General features: G+C 59.7%; 1 long non-coding RNA gene across 1 annotated transcript in view; it reads left to right on the top strand.

Annotated features, from left to right (window-relative positions):
- The window catches only part of LOC136793639 (uncharacterized), a 10,275-nt gene extending 5,780 nt beyond the window's left edge, over window positions 1–4,495 (top strand). Inside the window, exons 3-4 of the long non-coding RNA XR_010839256.1 lie at window positions 2,112–2,255; window positions 4,049–4,495. This is a non-coding gene — a long non-coding RNA (uncharacterized lncRNA). The remainder of the gene's footprint in view (window positions 1–2,111; window positions 2,256–4,048) is intronic.
- The last annotated feature ends 2,004 nt before the right edge of the window (window positions 4,496–6,499 follow it).

Here is a 6,499-nt window from a genome sequence, read left to right as displayed (position 1 = left end):
AATTTGAATGTGGACCTGATGACTTTCTTTTTCTCACTCTGGTTCCTTCTCTGACTTTTTTCTTTTCCTTACGCTGTGCAAAGACCCTGGCTTCCTGGTCAAGCTATTTGGCAGGAATCATACTGTCCCTTAGGAGAAAGAGCATGCATTTTTGTAAATACCCCCTAGAGATTTATTTCATCATTATGGAAAATGTATTTCTGTTTTCCTAGGTGACGGCTCTGTTAACACAGGGACTCCGAGTGGGCTCAAGGCCTGGCCAGATGGTGCTGGAGGTGCTCCGTGTAACTGGGGAGCTCAGCCCTCAGCTACTCCCCGGGCCACATGACTCTTGGCGAGAGCCGGGTCTAGGTGGCTGTGCGGCTGTGTGATCTGCCCACCCCGGGCTGTCCACACAGGACACCCAGTTCTGCTCCTTGGACGCCTAAGGTGATGTTGAGGCAGAGGAGGGCTTTTTGCCGGAACTGCGATTTGGCCCTTCCAGCCAAGTGTGAGTCAGACCTATTTTTAGCAGTGCCACTCATCCAGGTGGGCCAGGTTTGACGCTAGGGGCTTTCTGCGTTCGGCATCTCTGTTCCCTTGGTCCAACGGCTAGATGATCTGGGGACTCGGCATTTTCCAGCTGATATTTCTGCACACGAGACCCTTAGCAAGGCTGGCGGTGGAGGGAAGGAACATTAGCCATTGCAGGAGCTGGTGACATTATGACAGTGGTGTTTGTTGAATGACTCTATGGGTTCTGCCAGCCCGTGGGCAGGAGCAGGCATGTCAAATGGCGAGGCACTTGCTATATCCCCCACCTGTTCTACCAGGGCCAGACATGACTAGGTGATCAGGATGCTCTCTCTCCCTGTGCTTGGACACATCAGAAAGGGGGCTGTGATCAATTAGCAACGGCTGCCGCTGAGGGTGTGTAAGTGTGGGGGACCATGTCCAGCTCTGTGCCTTCTGGGGTGGAGGGTGTTTGTGTAAAGTTCAGCTACTGTATGGAATCACTTATGTCTGCTCTACTGACGATAGTTTTTTTTTTTAGTGTGTTCAGAGCCCTTTAATTTGGGATTCTGCAGAAGCAGACCCCCAGACCAGAGTTTGAGTGCAGGTCGTTTATTTGGAAGGTGGCCTGGAGGAATGGGAGGCCAGGGGGCCAGTGAGGCCGCGGGTGTGGACGCACAGCTTCCCACCGTGGGCCACGGGGGCCTCTCGGAACTGTGTAGACTGTTTCCAGAGACGTGCGCCTCAAGGGGCGAGCAGCGGAGTACTTATTCTGCGTGCCCAGCCTGTCACTGGTGGAGGGCTGCTCATGGGTCCCTAGTGCCTCAGCACTTTCCTCCTGCCCTTGAGTGTGAGCCGTTCAGGTTCTTGTTTCCACAGACAGCCCTCAGGCCGAGAGCCTCCAGGTTGTGGTGGGAGGAAAGGGGGTGGGTGCCCCGGGTGTGGGCGGGCACCGTGTCCGCCCCAGAGGAGCAGCTTTGACAGTGTCCTGACCAGAGAGAGCACTGCTCTGGATCTGGATGGTCTGGGGTCAGGCCCCTGCCGCTCCGGGTGGCCCTGGGTAGCACCCGGCCTCTCGGGGAGGTATCATTCGTGCCCTGTCACCCGGACGGGTTTGCTATGGGGGTCAAATGAGGCAATGCCTGTGAAAATGCTTTGTTAAAAGTCTGCATCAAGGTCATTTCTGGCTGCCTGCCTCCGTCCCCTGGGGACCTCTCCTCCGTCACTCTGGGGAATATGGCTAATTATGATCCCCCTCCTCCCAGGCAGCCAGGCTGGGCCAGTGGAGGGTCCCCTCCTCTTGGCCACAGCGCACGACCCAAGAAGAGCCAATTCGAGCCTTGCCCGGGATTGAGGTGTGGCCGCTGGGAGACAGGAGACCTCCGCTCCTTATTGCAGGGCGCTGTAGCCTGGGGTTGCTGAAGGTCACTGTCCCAAGCACAGCTCAATGGCAGAGTGAGCGAGAGGGACAGACGGACAGACAGAGAGATGGGGAGAGAGGCCTGAGGCCCTTGTTTGAGTCGGGATCCAGCTGTCGCCAAAGCTCATGCCTTTCTTGAACCTTCCCGTTAGGTGAGTCTTTTTGTTCATCGGAACGGGGGCTTCTGTGATTTTGGCAGCGGGAACCCTTCTACCTCCGGACGGAGACGCAGGTGCTGGGGTATGTCTGCTGCAACTGGAGGATCTCAGAGCGGCCACTGCCGGACCCTCGTCAGGCGTCAGGATGGGCTGGGCCCCAGGTCAGGCGGGTTCAGATTCACCAGGTACAGCGGGGGAGCCTCTGCAGCTGTGTGCGAGTCCGCCCCTCCCACCCCAGTGCCCCTCGGGGCCAGTGTCTACGAGCCCCGCCCCCGGGCGCCCCCGCCCCCGGGCGCCCCCGCCCCCCTCCCCCATGGCTCCTGCCCTACAGTCTCTGTGACTCACCGGAATGAGGAGTGAATTCCTGCTGGTGACCTCACAGGCAGCCTCACCCAGGGGGCACGTTCACAGCTTCTTGGTAAAGTCTGGAATTCTCACACTGTCTCCCAAGTAGGCCCGTTGCGGGGGGGCAGGGATGTGCAGCCCAGACGTCCGGCGTCTGGCTGGGCGGGGCCGGGTGAGCCCTCTCTGATGCCTGGTCATCAGTCTCCCTTAAAGTCATGTAAAATTCGCTATCACGTAATCCATCGCCATAAAGTAACGCTTGCGGTGAGTTTCATCTGCACCGCCTACCCTCATCTTTGAGTTCAGTGACTCTCCAGGGTGATGGGGGAGGGTTAGCCCGGGATGCTCACCTCACCTCGTCCCCCTGGGGGACGAGGGCCCTAGTGCCACAAGCAGGGCCCGTGTTAAAGGGGAGGTTGGGGTGGAGGCTGGACTCTCCAATCCCACAGATGAGGCTGCCTGCCCCACGCCCGGGCCCTGTACCTTCCCTTCCGCCTCCCAAAGTCTGACGGTCCTCCTTCCTTCTCTCAGAGACCACACTCCCCCCGGGGCGGCCTCAGGCCCAGCCCCTCCCCAGGGCCTCCCGGTCTTCCAGCAACACGACTGTCCTCCTTCCCCAGGTCCCCGCAGCCCCTGGCACTCTGTGAGAGGCCTGGCCACCTTTAGGGGAGCGAGGGTGCACGATGTTGCCTCATCTGTGTCCCTGCAGCACAGGGCAGCCTGCCTGGCACATAAGCAGGGGCTGAGCCGAGTGCCCGCAGGGCTGCCTCCCTATATCTCATGTGGGGCTGGTTGTCCTTTCTGACCATAAGATGAGGCGCTTTGAAAAGGCTCAGCGGTGCCGCAAGGGGCCGGAGGGGAGTGGATCTTCTTGGGTGACACCAGGGGGACCCCGGGGCTGCTCAGGGGAAGATGGAAGCTGCCCGCTGGCTGATGAACGGGGAGGGGTTGGGGGTGGCGCAGAGATGCTTCCCAGCATTGTTCATTTGCCGGAAGGGACGGGGAGGAGACGGGCTCAGCTGCGGCGGCGGGGGGCCCGTGTTAACAGGGTGGGAGAGGCTGCCGCTTCAGGGCCAGATGCTGGGAGGGGCTCTTTGGGGACCTAATGGTGTGGGGGCCGGAGGGGGGGTCAGGAAGGAACCCCCTGGCTGGTTGACCTTGGACATCACAGTGGGGAGGCCACCCCTGACCCCCCAGTACGTGGATGTCAAGGGCGATCCCTGCCCCGACCCCCACATGCCTCTGCCATCACACTCGCAGTGGGTCCCGCGCGGTGAAGGGGCGATGACGCCAGGGCGCGCTTGTCTGGGCAGAGTTTTGGCCGAGCCCCCCTGGGGTTATCAAGGGGTTGTGTGCGTCCCTACAGTGGCCACAGGGCTGGACGGCGGGAGAAGAAATGGCTTTCAGGCTAAGGGCTACCCTGGGCCTACGGGGACCTGGCCTTTCCCATCCAATCACACTGACCAAGGTGCGCCCATCCCACTGGCCAGCACGGAGCGGAGCTTCCACGTTACACATTTAATACTTTGAGCAGCTCCGTGAGCTAATCACAAACATGAATACAAATACAGCAGCTGACTTTTGACAAAGGTGCAAAAGCGATTTAGCAGGGCGAGGACTCTCTTTCCAACAGGTGGCCTGGAGCAGCTGAATATCATAGATGGAAAATGAACCTGGACCCATCCTCACACCTTCTACAAAATTCAGCTCAAAGGGGGTCACGATCTGAAATGTAACACGTGAAACCACGACACTCTTAGAAAAACCAGAGGAGGAAATCTTGGGGACCTCGGTCCAGGTGACAAGTTAATAGATTTGGCATTAGGAAGTATGATCCATAAGAAATTGATAAATTGGACCTCATCAAAATAAAAAACTTCTGCTCTTGGGGCTTGCCTGGTGGCGCAGTGGTCGAGAGTCCGCCTGCCGGTGCAGGGGACGCGGGTTCGTGCCCCGGTCCGGGAAGATCCCACGTGCCGCGGAGCGGCTGGGCCTGTGAGCCGTGGCCGCTGAGCCTGCGCATCCCGAGCCTGTGCTCCGCAACGGGAGAGGCCGCAATAGTGAGAGGCCCGCGAACCGCAAAAAAAAAAAAAAAAAAAAAAAAACCTTCTGCTCTGTGCACGATGCTGGTAAGATGAAAAGACAAGTTACAGAGGGAGAAAACATATGCAGGGGTCCGACCTGACAAAGGACTAGTGTTAGGACACAGGAAGAGCTCTCCGCGGAGAACATCAGCAGAGGGGAGACCCCGGAGACGGGTCTCCTGGGCCCTGCTCTGTCCAGTAGGACTTTCTTTTGTCCAGTATGGGAGCCACGGCCACATGGGCCTCCCTGCCCACTGGGATGGGTCTGAGGGTGGACACCTGGCCCCGGGTCTTGGCTTGAGACCCGGCCCAGCCACCAGCGCTTGCCAGCCACGTCCAGTGGCCCTCAAACTGATCTGAGAGAGGTGCTCTGTCCCACTTCCCAGTGACGCTAGGACAGTGCGAGCTGGACGCTGGGGGACCCTGGCTGCGGCAGGGGCAGCAGGTCCAGGGGGGAGCCTGAGCCTGACACTCGGGGAGGGCTGGGGGCTCGGCCTCAGCCCCTTCAGGGCAGCCGTGTGAGCGTGTGGGAGCAGAGGCTGCCTGGCTGGGTGGTGCCCTGCTTCTCGCTGCTGCCACTGCGGTGCAGTGGAGAGGACAAAGGCCCAGCTGAGGAAAGGGGGGGCGTCGGGGAGGCTCGTGGTCTCCCCTTGGCTGCAGCTCACCTCTCTCTGACGTCGGCCTCATCACCCGCCCCCCAGAGATGAGGGACAGGCTTGCTGGCCCGTCAGCCGTCAGCGTCATGATGATGGACCCTGCACCTCCTTGGGCCTGTTCAGTGGTCAAGCTTCTGCTTTTCCCAACACTGCGAGGCCAGTTTTAAGGAATGTTTTTCGCAGAAAAGTATCGTCTGTTCATGTGGTTTGAAAATGGCCTGAGTTGGTTTCACTCTGGGATTTAAAAAGTTACAACTTTATGGTACCCTGGAGCCCAGGACTCGGCCACCGACCCTCCTGGTGGGCCTGGTCTGGGAAGGTCCTGCCCCCCGACTCTGGCCTGGCCCTGGCTGGCTCCGCATCAGGCAGCCAGCGTGAGCCCCCAGAGCAGAGTTGGACCCCATGTCTCCTCTCCCCTCACTCAGTCGTGGCCGGGCCTCCGCGCGCCTCTGGGGCTGCGTTCCTTCCCACCCCCACCTTCCGGAACTTTCCACGTCATTACTCCAGCCAGGCTCCAGGCCCCTCACAGGCCTCACGTCAGTTGGGCTCCCCCCTGGATGGAGCCTGCATGAGGGCTGGGGTCCGGGCCTCTCCCCGTTCCCCAGGGCGTTACAGAGCAGCACCTGACACGGAGAAGGTCCTCGATACAGGGACACGTGTGTGAGGAACAGATGGTCGAACCGAGGGCCGAGCACGTGACACCACGTGCCACGTGTGTCACAGGGAGAGTCAACTTGATGGCATCAGAAGAGGCGGGTAGGTGTGCCCCAGGCGGGAGCTCGGAGGACTGTCTGGTGAGTTAGCGAGTGATTTTCCAGGCTGGCCGTGTGTGTTTGGTGTCATTTATGGAGGAAGCAGCAGCGGCCAAGGAACAGATGGAAGTTCAGCCTCACCAGTCAACTGGAAGCCACGGCGCTGCGCCTCCTTCGGAGCCAACTTCCAAGACCACGAGCATCCCCAGCCGAATCCCTGCGGGACGTTTCAGCGCGGCCCAGGCCAAACAGGCAACACTCGGGTTTCCTGAAAAAATCTGGAGGACCTTGATGTGGATGTTGGGAAACTGGGGTGAGATGTCGAGGATTCCACGGGGGCCGCCAGCACACGTGGTGTTTCTCCAGGATCACGTATGCCACGTATGACATGTTCCTTAGCTGAGATCTAAGGCGGGGGCGGCAAATGGAGGGAGGGGGTGTGGGGAGAGGAGGCGAGACAGAGGCTTCGAGAGCCTCTGCTGAGGAAGGTCAAGGCCTCGACAGCACCCTGCCCTCCAGCCCAGAAGCCCAGAACTCCGAGAGTCCCATGGATCAGACTGGCTCTCACCCTGTCATGGGAGGGAGATAACAA

Source organism: Kogia breviceps, chromosome 2 (assembly GCF_026419965.1).
Source record: "Kogia breviceps isolate mKogBre1 chromosome 2, mKogBre1 haplotype 1, whole genome shotgun sequence".
NCBI lineage: Eukaryota > Metazoa > Chordata > Mammalia > Artiodactyla > Physeteridae > Kogia > Kogia breviceps.
This window is presented reverse-complemented; position numbering and strand designations above follow the sequence as displayed.